At 44.3% G+C, this 17,446-nt stretch overlaps 1 non-coding gene across 1 annotated transcript; it reads left to right on the top strand.

The window, feature by feature from the left end:
• The first annotated feature begins 11,254 nt into the window (after positions 1-11,254).
• LOC123724140 (uncharacterized) lies at positions 11,255-14,523 on the top strand. Its single transcript, XR_014378685.1, has 3 exons — positions 11,255-11,941; positions 13,058-13,310; positions 13,779-14,523. It is a non-coding gene; the product is annotated as an uncharacterized LOC123724140 (transcript).
• Positions 14,524-17,446: the final 2,923 nt, after the last annotated feature.

Raw genomic sequence — 17,446 nt, 5'->3', positions numbered from 1 at the left:
TGACCTCCCTACAACGCCTGGGCATGCTCCTGATGAGGTGGCGGATGGTCTCCTGAGGGATCTCCTCCCAGACCTGGACTAAAGCATCCGCCAATTCCTGGACAGTCTGTGGTGCAACGTGGCGTTGGTGGATGGAGTGAGACATGATGTCCCAGATGTGCTCAATTGGATTCAGGTCTGGGGAACGGGCGGGCCAGTCCATAGCATCAATGCCTTTCTCTTGCAGGAACTGCTGACACACTCCAGCCACATGAGGTCTAGCATTGTGCATTAGGAGGAACCCAGGGCCAACCGCACCAGCATATGGTCTCACAAGGGGTCTGAGGATCTCATCTCGGTACCTAATGGCAGTCAGGCTACCTCTGGCGAGCACATGGAGGGCTGTGCGGCCCCCCAAAGAAATGCCACCCCACACCATGACTGACCCACCGCCAAACCGGTCATGCTGGAGGATGTTGCAGGCAGCAGAATGTTTTCCACGGCGTCTCCAGACTGTCACGTCATGTCTGTCACGTGCTCAGTGTGAACCTGCTTTTATCTGTGAAGAGCACAGGGCGCCAGTGGCGAATTTGCCAATCTTGGTGTTCTCTGGCAAATACCAAACATCCTGCACGGTGTTGGGCTGTAAGCACAACCCCCACCTGTGGACGTCGGGCCCTCATACCACCCTCATGGAGTCTGTTTCTGACCGTTTGAGCAGACACATGCACATTTGTGGCCTGCTGGAGGTCATTTTGTAGGGCTCTGGCAGTGCTTCTCCTGCTCCTCCTTGCACAAAGGCGGAGGTAGCGGTCCTGCTGCTGGGTTGTTGCCCTCCTACGGCCTCCTCCACATCTCCTGATGTACTGGCCTGTCTCCTGGTAGCACCTCCATGCTCTGGACACTACGCTGACAGATACAGCAAACCTTCTTGCCACAGCTCGCATTGATGTGCCATCCTGGATGAGCTGCACTACCTGAGGCACTTGTGTGGGTTGTAGACTCCGTCTCATGCTACCACTGGAGTGAAAGCACCGCCAGCATTCAAAAATGACCAAAACATCAGCCAGGAAGCATAGGAACTGAGAAGTGGTCTGTGCTTACCACCTGCAGAACCACTCCTTTATTGGGGGTGTCTTGCTAATTGCCTATAATTTCCACCTGTTGTCTATTCCATTTGCACAACAGCATGTGAAATGTATTGTCAATCAGTGTTGCTTCCTAAGTGGACAGTTTGATTTCACAGAAGTGTGATTGATTTGGAGTTACATTGTGTTGTTTAAGTGTTCCCTTTACTTTTTTGAGCAGTGTATATTTAGTATTTTGGAATGAAACTCTTCAAATGTGCTTCGTATCAGCTTGTATGATATCTGCTTGAAGTGTTGCATTAGTTTACTCATTATGTGGATATCTAAAGAGATTTAAATGATGTCAGGATGGGATAAACAGACTCTTAATATCAGCTCAGTGCAAATGTTTTCTCCCTCTGGCCCCCTTGGAAGCTATAGCCTTCAAAGACTGTTGGGTATTTTTTTCTCACCCATTCTTCCCATTCACCATCTGTCTGAGTAAATGCCATGCAGCTGAATGAATTCTCCATCTGACACTGGAAGGCAGGATCACCCTTCGCTGGCATAATAGTAGAGGAAGATATTTAAATAGACCATTGTTTTCCAGGATCACAAAGGATATGGCATGGGTCCAGGTGAGGGAGAAAAACAACTAGACAAGACAGTGATTCTGGGGTTTTGGCTGCCCTGTTCTTTGCATTCAATAGCCTCTTTCCCTCATTGAAAAAGCAACCTAATACATGAAAATAATTTCAAGTAGGAATAATATATTTATTTTATGAAAAAGTAACAACGCATTTATTTCTTCATGAAGAAGTAACATATAATGAGTGAAAAAACATTACATCTAAGTATAAAACATGAAACAAGCATTAGTAAATTAAATGCATCTCTTTCATCTAATGAAAGTGACGTCTGGGTTATGCGGGACGCTCACGGGCTGAGGACAGTGGGTGTGTTCCACTGGACCACAGTGCTGACTCACTGAATCACTATGGATAAGCTACTATCATGAGTGATTCAGGCCTAAATTAAGCCCAATGACTGTCACTGTGACCTTGAGCAAGGCACTTAACCCTAATTTCTCCAGGGACGCTGTGGCAGTGGCCTGTGGGTGTCTCAGGGGTGCAGTAGTGCTGTAGTGCAGACCAGGACCAAGGCTATATGCCGGGTGTCCACTCATGATCTGAGGAGTGGGAGGGAGGGTGTAATAATGCAATATTTAGTAGTTAAAATCCAAAAATGCATTCTAATTGGGAACCTAGCCATGCAATGTCATAAGATATCGCTTTCATTACCTGGTTTCGGAAGCTCATTGGATCCCAGGGCAGGGGCAAATTGACAATTTTTTTCTCTCAGAGAGGGAAAAAAGTTGGTCACTTTTGTAGACAGCTAGCTACAGCTACTAGGCTAGCTAGCACCTAGCTTCGTTAAGTTTTGGTAACGCTGGATAATTATAGCTAGTTAATGGCTAAGCTTTGATCAGCATGGATATCCGAAATCCGTCAAGGAAACAAAAACTGAGGATCACCATGCTGAGAGTGATGCCGAGCTCAAGGAGCATTCTACTAGCCTGACCACCAAGGTTGAGGAGCCTAGCAGTAATACCCACCCATCCCCCACGCCGCCTGCTGACCAACAAGATCTAAAAGAGACAGGGCCTAGCACCAGCAGGGTTCCATCACATCAAGCACCTATTTGTCTTGACACTTACCCAAACCGCATGTTCAGTGGGAGAAAGCTGGCTTTCTGTAGCGCCTGGTTCAATCACAGAGAGTGGCTTAAATGCTAATTCGGACAGAGCTTTCCCTAAAACTGGCTATTCAAGTTGAAACCATGACAATGGCAACACTAAAGGACTGGGGAAGCATACCTCCTGTAAAGAGCATTTGAAATACATGATTTAATGGCAGACAAAACAAACACCAAGTGAAAGAAATGTCCACTCTTGTGAATACAGAGTAGCTAGGAACAAGTCATCTGCATGTGTCAGTGATTGTGGAGTTTCTTGCAGTGGATGAGCTTCCTTTGTGAGGAAGTTTGGATGCAATTGACTCAATGGCAACTCTTCTAAATGGTAAGCTTACAATCTTCATGGCCCTGGCCGCTGGGCCAGAATGATTAATTTATTGGTTTGGTTTTACCTCATGTAGTGTAACGGTCATCGTGAACACAGGACCAAAACGCAGCGGGAACATGAATGCTCATCTTTTTAATGTTTAAGAAAAGTGAACACTTACAAAATAAACAAAACAACGACTACACAGTTCCATAAGGCGAAGTAGCTATACAGAAAACATCTACCCACAAAACCCAAAGGAAAAACAGGCTGCCTAAATATGACTCCCAATCAGCTACAACAATATACAGCTGTTCCTGATTGAGAGCCATACCCGGCGAAACAAAGAAATCCCAAACATAGAAACACGGACATAGAATGCCCACCCAAATCACACCCTGACCAAACCTAAATAGAGACATAAAAAGGCTCTCTCAGGTCAGGGCGTGACAATTTCATAGTTTTGATGTCTTCACTATTATTCTACAAAATGTCCAACTTTAACCTGTCTCCTCCCAAGCATCTACGCTGATTGAAGTGGATTTAACAAGTGACATCAATAAGGGATCATAGCTTTCACTTTAGATTCACCTGGTCAGTCTATGTCATGGAAAAAGCAGGTGTTCCTAATGTTATGTAAACTTAGTGTATACGAAGCAAACATAGAAGCCTTCTTGGTTCTTTCCAGAACCTTTTTTTTTTTAAAGAGTGTACTAGCGCCATAAGATACCGTCATGAATTAACAATGTAGATTGAGATTTGTGGGTTGCAAGTATGATTCGCAAATGTGTAATTGAATTTCAAAAGCTTGTATCATGATGTGTGAAAGATTTAACAACGGTCCCAAACTTGTAACTAAACATTTGAATACATTCTATAAGATTTGCAAGCATAATTTATTTTCTGAATTATTAAAAGTCCATTTACGAGTATGAATATTCTGCTGTGAATCAAAAATACACTTGCAGATTTTGAATCTGCACGCACTCGGAGTTCTGTCACTCTTGTCACTTTACCAAGAGATTCGTAAACTTGTAGAAAGTTGTGAAAATATGTAAAGAGTTTCGCAAGTAACAATTGAATTTGAACAGCTCTGGGGGCGGACCTTTTACTCCTGACCAATCAGTTCCCGTTGCCAAAACCACAGCCGCCTAACCATTGGCTGGATTGTTCCATCAATCAAATATCAGGAAGTAGCTACCGACATGAGCAAGAGAGGACGAGGTAAATAAAACCAAAACGACCTACTTGAAGGTAATTGTCTCTTTTATCTGTGTACATATCTTTTTTGTGTGAATAGGCATGACAGTGGTTTGCCTATCATGTGAAATATAATGGTACACATCAGACGAACTCCAGACCAGCCATTGCATTGACAGCCGCTATTACATTAGCCAGTTGGCCTCTTCTGGCTGTGCTGGCTGGAGATTATAACAGTACATGGCCAAGATGTTCAAACGTTCATTGATGACCAACAGGGTCAAATAATAATAATCACAGTGGTTGTAGAGGGTGCAATAGGTCAGCACCTCAGGAGTAAATGCCAGTTGGCTTTTCGTTGCCGGGCAATCTAAGTTTGAGACAGCACGTGCGGTAGGGAGAGAGAGTCAAAAACAGCAGATCCAGGACAAGGTAGCACGTCCGGTGAACAGGTCAGGGTTCCATAGCCGCAGGCAGAACAGTTGAAACTGGAGCAGCAGCACGACCAGGTGGACTGGGGACAGCAAGGAGTCATCAGGCCAGGTAGTCCTGAGGCATGGTCCTAGGGATCAGATCCGAGGGGAGGGAGAGAAAGAAAATTAGAGGGAGCATACATAAATTCACACACGACACCGGATAAGACAGGAGAATTACACCAGATATAACAGACTGACCCTAGCCCCCCGACACATAAACTATTGCAGAATATATACTGGAGGCTGAGACAAGATGGGTCGGGAGACACTGTGGCCCCATCCGGCAACCCCCGGACAGGGCCAAAGCACAGCCTCCACACCACTAGAGGGATATCCGCAAACCACCAACTTACTACCCTGAGACAAGGCTGAGTATAGCCCATGAAGATCTTCGCTCCCCTGGGCCAGACTACACTCAAGCATAGGGCCTACTGAAGAGATGAGTCTTCAATAGACCTAAAAGTTGAGTTTGAGTCTGCATCTCTCACATGGATAGGCAGACCATTACATCAAAATGTAGCTCTATAAGAGAAAGCCCTGCCTTGCTTAGAAATTGTAGGGACAATAAGGAGGCCTGCATCTTGTGACCGTAGCGTACATGTAGGTATGTACGGCAGGACCAAATCGGAGAGATGGTTAGGAGCAAGCCCATGTAGTGCTTTGTAGGTTAGCAGTAAAACCTTAAAATCAGCCCTAACAGGAAGCCAGTGTAGAGAGGCTAGCACTGGAGTAATATGATCAAATGTTTTGGTTCTAGTCAAGATTCTAGCAGCCGTGTTTAGCACTAACTGAAGTTTATTTAGTGCTTTATCCGGGTAGCCGGAAAGTAGAGCATTGCAGTAGTCTAATCAAGAAGTGACAAAAGCATGGATTAGCTTTTCTGCATCATTTTTTGAAACATTATGAAGACGGAAAAAAGCTGTCCTTAAAATATTCTTGATATGTTCGTCAAAAGAGAGGTCAGGGTCCAGAGTAACGCTGAGGTCCTTCACAGTTTGTACAACCATCAAGATTAATTGTCAGATCCAACAGAAGATCTCTTTGCTTCTTGGGACCTAGAACTAGCATCTCTGCTCCGAGTTTAAAAGTAAAACATTTGCCGCCATCCACCTCCTTATGCCTGAGACACAGGATTACAGGGAGGGAAATTTTGGGGCTTCACCATGTTTCATCGACATGTACAGCTGTGTATCGTCCGCATAGCAGTGAAAGTTAATATTATGTTTCCAAACTACATCACCAAGAGGTAAAATATATAGTGAAAACAATAGTGGTCCTAAAACAAAACCTTGATGAACAATGAAACTTACAATGGACAAACCATCCACAGAGACAAACTGATGTATTTTAGACAGATACGATCTAAACCAGGCCAGAACTTGTCCGTGTACACCTTTTAGAGTTTCCAATCTCTCAAAAAGAATGTGGTGATCAGTGGTGTCAAAAGCAGCACTAAGGTCTAGGAGCACAAGGACAGATGCAGCCTTGGGGTCTGACGCCATTAAAAGGCCATTTTCCACCTTCACGAGTGCAGTCTCAGTGCTATGATTGGGTCTAAAACCAGACTGAAGCGTTTCGGATACAGTATTTGTCTTCAGGAAGGCAGTGAGTTGCTGCACAACAGCTTTTTCAAAAACATTTGGGAGGAATGGGAGATTTGATATAGGCCGATAGCTTTTTAGAGAGAGGCTTTATTACTGCCACTTTTAGTGAGTTTGGTACACTTCCAGTGGATAGGTAGCCGTTTATTATGTTCAACATAGGAGGGCCACGCACAGGAAGCAGATCTTTCAGTAGTTTAGTTGGAATAGGGTCCAGTATGCAGCTTGAAGGTTTAGAGGTCATGAATATTTTCATGAAAGCATCAAGGGATATAGGATTAAAAAACTTGAATGTCTCCATTGATCCTAGGTCCTGGCAGTGTTTTGATCTTTTCGTCAAAGAAGTTCATGAATTCGTCACTGCTGAAGTGAAAGCCATCCTCTCTTGGGGAATACCACGTTTTAGTTAGCTTTGCGACAGTATCAAAAATAAATGTAGGATTGTTCTTATTCTCCTGAAATAGGTTGGAAAAATAGGATGATCGAGCAGCAGTGAGGGCTTTTCGATATTGCACGGTAATGTCTTTCCAAGCTAGTCAGAAGACTTCCAGTTTGGTGGAGCGCCATTTCCGTTCCAATTATCTGGAAGCTTGCTTCAGAGCTCGTGTATTTTCTGGAAGCTTGCTTCAGAGCTCGGGTATTTTCTGTATACCAGGGAGCTAGTGACAAATGTTTTTGTTCTAGTGACAAATGTTCTTGTGACAAATGTTTTTGGTTTTTAGGGGTGCGACTGCATCTAGGGTATTATGCAAGGTTACATTTAGATCCTCAGTTAGGTGGTTAACCGATTTTTGTACTTCGACATCCTTGGTAGGCGGAGGGAGTCTGGAAGGGCATCTAGGAATCTTTGGGTTGTCTGAGAATTTATGACACGGAGGCATTTTTGTGGTCGTTTTGTTTGTTTGCTTTGGCACCTTTCAACACCCCTCATCTATGCATGCAACCACTCACTTACACTACTGATTACTGACTACACACACCATTGTTAATTGTATTTAGGTTATTTAATAAATAAATATACTTTTGTTATTCCTTATCTCCACGTTGTCTCCCTTTTTGTTACGGACTTCGAGCCGGTTCGTGACAATATTAAAGTCACCAAAACTTAGAATATTACCTGCAATGACTGCATGGTTCGATTGGAATTCAGGGAACTCAGTGAGTGACGCTGTATACAGCCCAGGAGGCCTGTAAACAGTAGCTATAAAAAGTGATTGAGTAGGCTGCATAGATTTCATGACTAGAAGCTCAAAAGACAAAAACTCAGTCTTTTTTTTTTGGTAAATAGAAATTTGTTATCGTAAATGTTAGCAACACCTATGCCTTTGCGGGATGCGCAGGGGATATGGTCACTAGTGTAAGCAGGAGGAGGCACCTCATTTAACACAGAAAATTCATCAGGTTTAAGCCATGTTTCAGTCAGGCCAATCACATCAAGATTATGATCAGTGATTAGTTCATTGACTATAACTGCCTTGGAAGTGAGGGATCTAACTTTAAGTAGCCCTACTTTGAGATGTGAGATATCACAATCACTTTCAATAATGATAGGAATGGAGGTCTTTATTCCAGTGAGATTGCTAAAGCTAACACCGCCATGTTTAGTTTTGCCCAATCTAGATCGAGGCACAGACACGGTCTCAATGGGGAAAGCTGAGCTGACTACACGAACTATGCTAGTGGCAGAAACCACTAAGCTGGCAGGCTGGCTGACAGCCTGCTGCCTGGCCTGCACCCTATATCATTGTGGAGCTATAGGAGTTAGAGCCCTGTCTATGTTGATAGATAAGATGAGTGCACCCCTCCAGCTAGGATGGAGTCCGTCACTCCTCAGCAGGCCAGACTTGATCCTGTTGGTGGATGAGTCCCAGAAAGAGTTATCTACAAATTCTATCTTTTGGGAAGGACATAAAACTGTTTTCAACCAGCGATTGAGTTGTGAGACTGCTGTAGAGCTCATCACTCCCCATAACTGGGAGGGGGCCAGAGACAATTCCTCAATAGCGACACATCTTTCTAGCTAATTTACATGCTGAAGCTATGTTGTGCTTGGTGACCTCTGACTGTTTCATCCTAACATTGTTGGTGCCGACGTGGATAACAAAATCGCCCAAAATCACACAAAATACAACCTACACTCGCCAGTTTTAGCCTTAGCCAGCACCCTCTTCAGATTAGCCTTTATGTCGGTAGCCCTGCCCCCTGGTAAACAGTGTATGATCACTGGATGATTATTTGTAAGTCTATCACTGCGGGTAAAGGAGTCGCCAATGACTAGGGTTTTCAATTTGTCAGAGGTGATGGTGGGAGGCTTCGACGGCCAGAGACCAGAGAAGTCTCGGCCTCTGACTCCGACTCGTTGCTTAATGGGGAGAACTGGTTGAAAGATTCTGTCGGCTGAATGAGTGACACTGGTTGAGTATTTCCGACAGAATTTCCTTCCAGAAGCCTTGAGAAAATTGTCCGGCTGCAGGGACTGTGCGAGGTGATTTTTACTACTATCTGTACTTACTGGTGGCACAGACACTGTTTCATCCTTTCCTACACTTAAATTACCATTGTCTAATGATTGCATCTGAAGCTGGGCTTGCAGCACGGCTACCCTCACCATAAGGCAACAGTTTTCCTGTGTATTATAAGTACAGCGACTGCAATTAGATGGCATAGTGTTAATGTTAATGTTACTACTTAGCTTCAGCTGGTGGAGGTTCTGTATAACCATGTCCAGATAAAGCATCTGGAGTGAAAAAGTTGAATGAAAAAAATTTGAGCGAGGGGGATTTTTTGTTGTTGATTTAACGGTCATTAAATATGGAAAAGTAAAAAACGTAAAGTTGGCAGGTAGCCAATTAGCAACCAACCAAACAAATTTGAGCAGTGAGGTTAATTTCTTCCCTCTCTCTGCTCTTTTCCTCAGGTTGAAGCACAGGAGTACACCACATTGAGGAGTACACCACATCAGTCACTGGCTTTATCAATAAGTGCATAGATGATGTCGTCCCCACAGTGACTGTACGTACATACCCCAACCAGAAGCCATGGATTACAGGCAACATCCGCACTGAGCTAAAGGCTAGAGCTGCCGCTTTCAAGGAGCGGGACTCTAATCCGGACGCTTCTAAGAAATCCCGCTATGCCCTCCGACGAACCATCAAACAGGCAAAGCGTCAATACAGGACTAAGATTGAATCGTACTACACCGGCTCCGACGCTCATCAGATGTGGCAGGGCTTGCAAACTATTACAGACTTCAAAGGGAAGCACAGCCGCGAGCTGCCCAGTGACACGAGTCTACCAGACGAGCTAAATTACTTCTATACCTGCTTCGAGGCAAGCAACACTGAAGCATGCATGAGAGCATCAGCTGTTCCGGACAACTGTGTGATCACGTTCTCCGTAGCTGATGTGAGTAAGACCTTTAAACAGGTCAACATTCACAAGGCCGCAGGGCCAGACGGATTACCAGGACGTGTACTCCGAGCATGCGCTGACCAACTGGCAAGTGTCTTGACTGACATTTTCAACCTCTCCCTGTCCGAGTCTGTAATACAAACATGTTTTGAGCAGACCACCATAGTCCCTGTGCCCAAGAACACTAAGATAACCTGCCTAAATGACTACCGACCCGTAGCACTCACATCTGTAGCCATGAACTGCTTTGAAAGGCTGGTCATGGCTCACCTCTACACCATTATACCAGAAACCCTTGACCCACTCCAATTTGCATACCACCCCAACAGATCCATAGATGATGCAATCTCTATTGCACTCCACACTGCCCTTTCCCACCTGGACAAAAGGAATACCTATGTGAGAATGCTATTCATTGACTACAGCTCAGCGTTCAACACCATAGTGCCCTCAAAGCTCATCAATAAGCTAAGGGACTAAACACCTCCCTCTGCAACTGGATTCTGGACTTCCTGACGGGCCGCCCCCAGGTGGTAAGGGTAGGTAACAACACATCCGCCACGCTGATCCTCAACACAGGGGCCCCTCAGGGGTGCGTGTTCAGCCCGCTCCTGTACTCCCTGTTCACTCATGGCTGCACGGCCAGGCACGACTCCAACACAATCATTACATTTGCCGATGACAAAACAGTGGTAGGCCTGACCACCGACAACAACGAGACAGCCTATAGGGAGGAGGTCTGAGACCTGGCCGTGTGGTGCCAGGACAACAACCTCTCCCGAAAACGTGATCAAGACAAAGGAGATGATTGTGGACTAAAGGAAAAAGAGGACCGAGCACGCCCCATTCTCATTGATGGGGCTGCAGTGGAGCAGGTTGAGAGCTTCAAGTTCCTTGTTGTCCACATCACCAACAAACTAACATGGTCCAAGCACACCAAGACAGTCGTCAAGAGGGCACAACAAAACCTATTCCCCCTCAGGAGACTGAAAAGGTTTGGCATGGGTCCTCAGATCATCAAAAGGTTCTACAACTGCACCATCGAGAGCATCCTGACTGGTTGCATCACTGCCTGGTATGGCAACTGCTCAGCCTCCGACCACAAGGCATTACAGAGGGTAGTGTGAACGGCCCAGTACATCACTGGGGCCAAGCTTCCTGCCATCCAGGACCTCTATACCAGGCGGTGTCAGAGGAAGGCCCTAAAAATGGTCAAAGACTCCAGCCACCCTAGTCATAGACTGTTCTCTCTACTACCGCACGACAAGCGGTACCTGAGCGCCAAGTCTAGGTCCAAGAGGCTTCTTAACAGCTTCTACCCCCAAGCCATAAGACTCCTGGACATCAAGTCAAATGGCTACTCAGACTATTTGCATCCCCCCCCCCCCTCCTCTCCACACCACTGTCTGTTGTCATCTATGCATAGTAGTTTTAATAACTCTACCTACATGTACATACTACCTCAACTAACCGGTGCCCCGCACAATGACTCTGTACCAGCACCCCCCTGTACATATTGTTATTTTTGACTGCTGCCCTTTAATTACTTGTTACTTTTATCTCTTATCCATATATTTTTTGAAACTACACTGTTGGTTAGGGGCTCCTAAGTAAACATTTCACTGTTGTATTCGGTGCATGTGACTAATACAATTTGATTTGGTTTGATTTGAAACGCAGCGTTTCATTGGAAATTAATGTAATTCTGTTGTACCAAAATGCAATGAAGCTGTCGGTGTGTTCGAAGCTTAACATGTATGTGTAAATTTATTTTGCAACGCTCGCGCACGTAACGCGACCGGTGTGGTCAGCATTTTCAGGCAGACTTTCAATTGTAGGTGACTGTAGCTCATTCGGCTCATTATTAGCTCTTTTCACCCGCGATAGGCTCCAACAAGTTTCCCCTTGCCTGTGCTGCAACCAACTATTTGACTAGGCTACATGAATGCCGCCAGCACGGACCGTACCCCCAGGACACATTTATGTGATCTAAATGCATGCGGTTTTCTCACTATCATCACTTGAGTGAAAACACCAATGGAGAGGTAACTTTGCGCACATATGGTTAAGATTGTGTCTTTGATCACGAAAATGGACACTGCTGGATCATTAATCAAATGGAAAACTTTTATTTTTTATCTAATGGTAAGTTTCCTCGAATTACGACAATCCTTCAGGACTTTCAAGAGCTCCATAGACCTACATGTTATTTTGCATTCTATAACATCTTCTGTTTTATTCAACCTGCTTTCATATTATCTCTATTCTTCACCTGAGGTCCTGAAAGGTCTAGTCTTGTATTGCCTAGTTGTAGTCCACTGTAGCTTTGGAGTCGGTTCCAAATTCCAGTCAGTGACCAATAATGTGCCACAATTTTTTAATTGTTTTGTCTTTTTATTCTTCAATGTATGCATAATTCTCATGAGGGAAAAAAAAACATGTACCATTTTGAGTCATTCATTTTCAATGATAGCTGCCCTAAAGGGGCAGTGCAGAAAAAAATGTGATTTCCTGTACTTTATATATTTCCACATTATTTTTTACCATTTGAATTGAAAACAATTACAGTAAGGTACTTCATTGTTACCCAGAAATGATTTGATATTGAGATACAAACTGCTGCGTTGAACCTTTAAAGTTAGCTGGCTATGAACTCCTGTTCAAACAGAAAAGTTTTCCAATTGAAAGACTGAGAAAGCAGCAGACAGAAACGGTTATAGAGTCCTCTCACTCTGTCTGAAGTAATAGAACAGGTTGGCATTATAGGGACTGTCAAAGGCAGGATCCCGGGGGAGGAGAAGAATGAAACATATTCAAGACTGGTCTCTGGTGCTGTGAAAGAGAAATAAAAAAAGAAGTGGAGCAGCTAAAGTGCAGCGCCTCCAATTCAAAGTATTATGTTACTGCCTTCAGAAAAGGTATGCCACAAAGGCTGTTTTCTCCTCTTTGTGTCAGACTGAGGGACTAAGAGGCTTCTGTTCCGGTTGATGTAGGTTTCAGTTTACCATATATGTTTTGTCCTTCAAAATGTTGCTCAATATCAACATTAATTATATAGTGGTATCCACACTGGAGTAGTTATTCTATTGCTTCTATATAAAATAGTTAACCACACATATTTGGACATTCATTTAATTATATGTTTTGTATGATTTTTTTATAAAGGAAAGTCACACACTGTTTGCAATGAACTTTTTTGTATTGCCACGAATGTTTCCGCTCTAATGCCTTCATTGGGGTGTGCTTTGTCTGTTTTAACAGGTTGTCAACTACATGTTTTTCTATGGAGTGCCATTTTCCAATATGGCCGATGCTAGCCAAGCTGCCAGCAACCAGGAGAAGTGGTCCAATATGACCTTGGTGGAGCGGCACCCTCTGTCCTCCTGGTATCAGAGATCTCATTGGCATGGCAACAACAAGCCAGGCGCTACACATTCTCCACAAAGACGCCTCACACCACTGTCCTTCTACAAACTTGTCTATTCTTTTCAAGTGAAAGAGGACACACAACCAGGTAGAGCAGTGTTTACTCCTTTCCTTCTCTCAGATATTTAAATGCTGATTAGTTAAGCTTGTTCATACATGTTTGTTCTTTAATCCAGAGTCACATGCCTCAGTTACGTAGTCTTCAGGCTGACTCCTACTGACTGATCGGCTTAGAAAGTTATTGGTAGATGTTAATGCTCAGTATTTCTTTTAATGTTTTAAACCTCATGGTTTTAAATGAAATTCCACCAACTCCCTGCCTATTTCAGTTAGAGGATTAAATACCTCCTGGTGTGCTCCACCTCCCTCCTGTTAGAGAATGGTGATGATGAAACATTGCCAATTATGAGTGCGTGGCCCAAGTGGGGAATGAACACACAACACTGGTGTTGCCAGCACCATACTTTAACCCCACTGAGCCATTGGTAATAGTAAGTTATCAGACCCATCAGAGAATTTCATCCTGAGTGTACTGTCTAATTCCATGTATTGACAGGAACGATAGTGGGGAACGTGGAAGCAGGAGAGCACAGCAAAGGATCGACAAACACCTTCTTTGTGTTGGAGGACGACGGGGAAGGCCTGTTCCTGCTCAGCCATCTCTCCGGTGACTTTCTGCTGTCACGCTCCCTGGACTATGAAACCCAGAGACTCTACATCCTGACAGTGGTAGTGAAGCATGGGGACTTAGGGGCCAGCAGAGTCAGGGTCTATTTTAATGTGCTGGATGTCAACGATAACCTTCCAGTGTTCAGACTGGACTCTTACTCCGTCTCTGTACCAGAGGACAGCCCTGTTGGAACCTGCTTCCTCTCTCTCAATGTCTCTGATGCGGATGACGGTGAGTGTGGAACAACATGTTTAACATACCACCTGACACAGACAGGTGCTATATAGACCAAGGTTGTGTTTATTAGGTATCAAACGGACAAGGCATTACCAGTTTCAGTCTTACTTATTTATTTACTAGTCAGCCCCATCACATGATCAAAGCCACATCAAGGCTTGTCTGCTGAAAACAGGCGCTACTGTATACGTTAAATCAATCACAATTATTATTAACGTGGACATTTTATCACGGATCTATGATCATTTCAACAGTAGTTGAGCTTATTTCAAATGACTAATAAAACAACTATCTCTTGAGTGAGAGAGAACAAAAACAACACAAAGTTTTCAAATCCATTATTATATTGTGTCGTGTCTTTGGGGTACCATTAAACGGAAGATATGTTTATCAATTAGCTCTCTGTAATTATTATCACGCGATTAAACTGATGAATCGTTTAATTGTAATTAACTAGGAGATCGGGGCACCAAGGAGAATATTCAGATTACAAAGCTATAATTTTACTAATATAACTTTCCTGTACTATAATATTCTATTCTATTATAGTATAGGCAGATTATCTTCTAGTTTAATTGGTGTATTTTACCTCTAGTCCAGTCTCATACCAAACGTCGTAAATTGTTGTATCTGCACGAACCCAGTCTTTACTAAAATCATCCATACATCAATTGTCTTAAAATCATTTATTTACTACACTAAGTAATTAACAGAAAAACATACAAACAGTCATTATCGTCACAAAGGATTGGTATCGGAATGTGCCCTACTGGCTAAACAGGCAGGTCAGCCTGTTGAACAATGGATCATAAAAGGTCGGCTGAGAAGTTACACAGGGTTCATTAATATTAACAATTGACAATTGAAGGCTCACTCATTCGGGAACAATTGCAATCAATATATATTTACGCTCAGTGTGTCGTTCTGATTCTTGTTGGAGAGTAGTTCTGTTGGGGAGTTTTGTCCGCGTTCTCTCTCTCTCTCTCGGTTAGAATGGATCTTTCAGAGCGACATTCATTAATGTCGTCATCGAATGGTTGGTTCGTTGGTCTTCGCGTTCAATGATATAATTTACTTAGCTGCAGACTAATAATTAATATCAAAGACTTGTTCTTATTCTGTCAGTATCGATAGTCTAAAAGTTAACCACGTGGTATGGTTCACTTTCAGTAGATGAATTGGAAGGTAAAACCTATTAGCCAACGGAGTGTAGGCCTGGTCTGGGGAAATGTAAATCCGGGGGTGTTTTATAGTGCCCATAGAACAGCTTGTCAAATGACGCCTGGTCCTGTATGGGTCCGTGGGGGCGTGCCTATGACTGAGTTAGATTTGGTTACAGAAATACAATTCTATCACATTACATCAGTACATAGCATCTCAATGTCTTACAAAAGCTTTATCCTTATTAATACATTCCATACACCCATATGATGCAAATCTTAAACTGAGTCTATTATATAAACAGTTTTATGGTAATATGGCTATATTGTCTCTTCTGAGTATCACAAAATGGTACCAAGCGGATCAGTTCGTAGCTGGATTCTTCACCAATCTTCCATACCTTCTCCAGAACACAAAATGTCGCTTGGCTCTCCAATTCTATGAGTTGGAAGAATTTCCTGTGTCTCTCTATGGGCCATGTGGCCAGAGACTCTCCTGGAATTTTAGAGTTTTTACGACCCTTTACACACAGGGTGGATTGTGTGCAAAAGGGAGGGGTCATGACAATTGTATACACAAAATGTTGATTTTTAAAAAAGGTACGAAATACAGGTAATACTGAACACAATGTAAAAAGCAACATGTCTGTAAATTCTAAATACCGCTGTTATGATACAGTAGGCCTGCAGGTAGTGCATCAGTATATGGGTGTGTTCTGTCACTGTCTGGGGTCTGGTTCAGGAGGAGCCAGTTTGGTCCACAGGCAGTCCTAGAAGGCAGGCTGCAGGCCTGGGTCCTGGGGCCAGTCCAGGTAGGTCCTAACCAGCCTGGTCAGCCGGTAGTAGGCAGACAGCTGGCAAAATGGGATGTCCTCCAGGAAGACCAGGATGAGAATGTCCCTGTGCTCCACCAGCAGACGGAGGGTAGCCAGTCGCAGCTCCAGGGAACACCAGTTACTGTGCAGGTAGTGACGACTCCCCACACACAGGGTTTGGTGGGTGCCGCAGACAGAGATGCAGGAATGGAGGCCCAGCAGCAGCTGCTCCATCACCAAGCACTTGTTTCTCCCACTGTACAACGCAAAGCCATCGTATCGGTAGCACCCCCTGGGGTTGCCACTCCTCACAGTCTCCGCACAGCCTCCTCCAGCTAGCCATCGATGATGTGGCGGAAGGCCAGCAGGTAGTCCCCGGCCAGCTGATGGAGCAGCACCAACAGCATGAAGAGGAGCAGGCCCAGGATTAAGCAGAGGAACAGGACAAAGCCCACGTCCAGGGAAAAGTTGGTCTCCAAGTACCTGGGGATGCCACTTTAATTTTTACATGTAATCTCCGGTTCCCCATCATTCCATAAAATGACCTGGACATGTCTCTGTCCCCTGACCCAGTTATCCAGCCAGGCTGTGAGATCCCGAGTGGCGCGAGTGGTCTAAAGCACTGCATCTCAGTGTTAGAGGCGTCACTACAGACACCCTGGTTCAATTCCAGGCTGTATCACAACCAGCCGTGATTGAGAGTCCCATAGAGCGGCGCACAATTGGCCCAGCGTCATCCGGTGTTTTGGCCGGTCATTGTAAATAAGAATTTGTTCTTAACTGACTTGCCTAGTTAAATAAAGGTTCAATTTATGACCAAAGAATGCGGACTCCTGCTTGTCGAACATCTCCAAAATCATGGGCATTAATATAGAGTTGGTCCCCCTTTTGTTGCTATAATAGCCTCCACTCTTCTTGGAAGGCTTTCCACTAGATGTTGGAAAATTGCCGCGGGGACTTGCTTCCATTCAGCCACAAGAGCATTAGTGTGGTCGGGCATTGATGTTGGGCGATTAAGCCTGGCTCGCAGTCAGTGTTCCAATTCATACCAAAGGTGTTCGATGGGGTTGAGGTTAGGGCTCTGTGCAGGCCAGTCAAGCACAGAATCATCTAGAATGTCAGAGTATGCTGTAGCGTTAAGATTTCCCTTCACTTGGAACTAAGGGGCCTTGCCCAAACCATGAAAAACAGCCCTAGACCATTATTCCTCCTCCCCCAAACTTTAAAGCTGGCACTATGGATTCGGGCAGGTAGCATTCCCAGAGTTGTTCATCGGACTGCCAGATGGTGAAGTGTGATCCATCAATCCAGAGAACGTGTCTCCACTGCTCCAGAATCCAAT

Source organism: Salmo salar, chromosome 09, assembly GCF_965601325.2.
Source record: "Salmo salar chromosome 09, fSalSal1, whole genome shotgun sequence".
Lineage (NCBI taxonomy): Eukaryota > Metazoa > Chordata > Actinopteri > Salmoniformes > Salmonidae > Salmo > Salmo salar.
The sequence above is the reverse complement of the archived record's forward strand: the minus strand, read 5'-3'. Positions and strand labels throughout refer to the sequence as shown.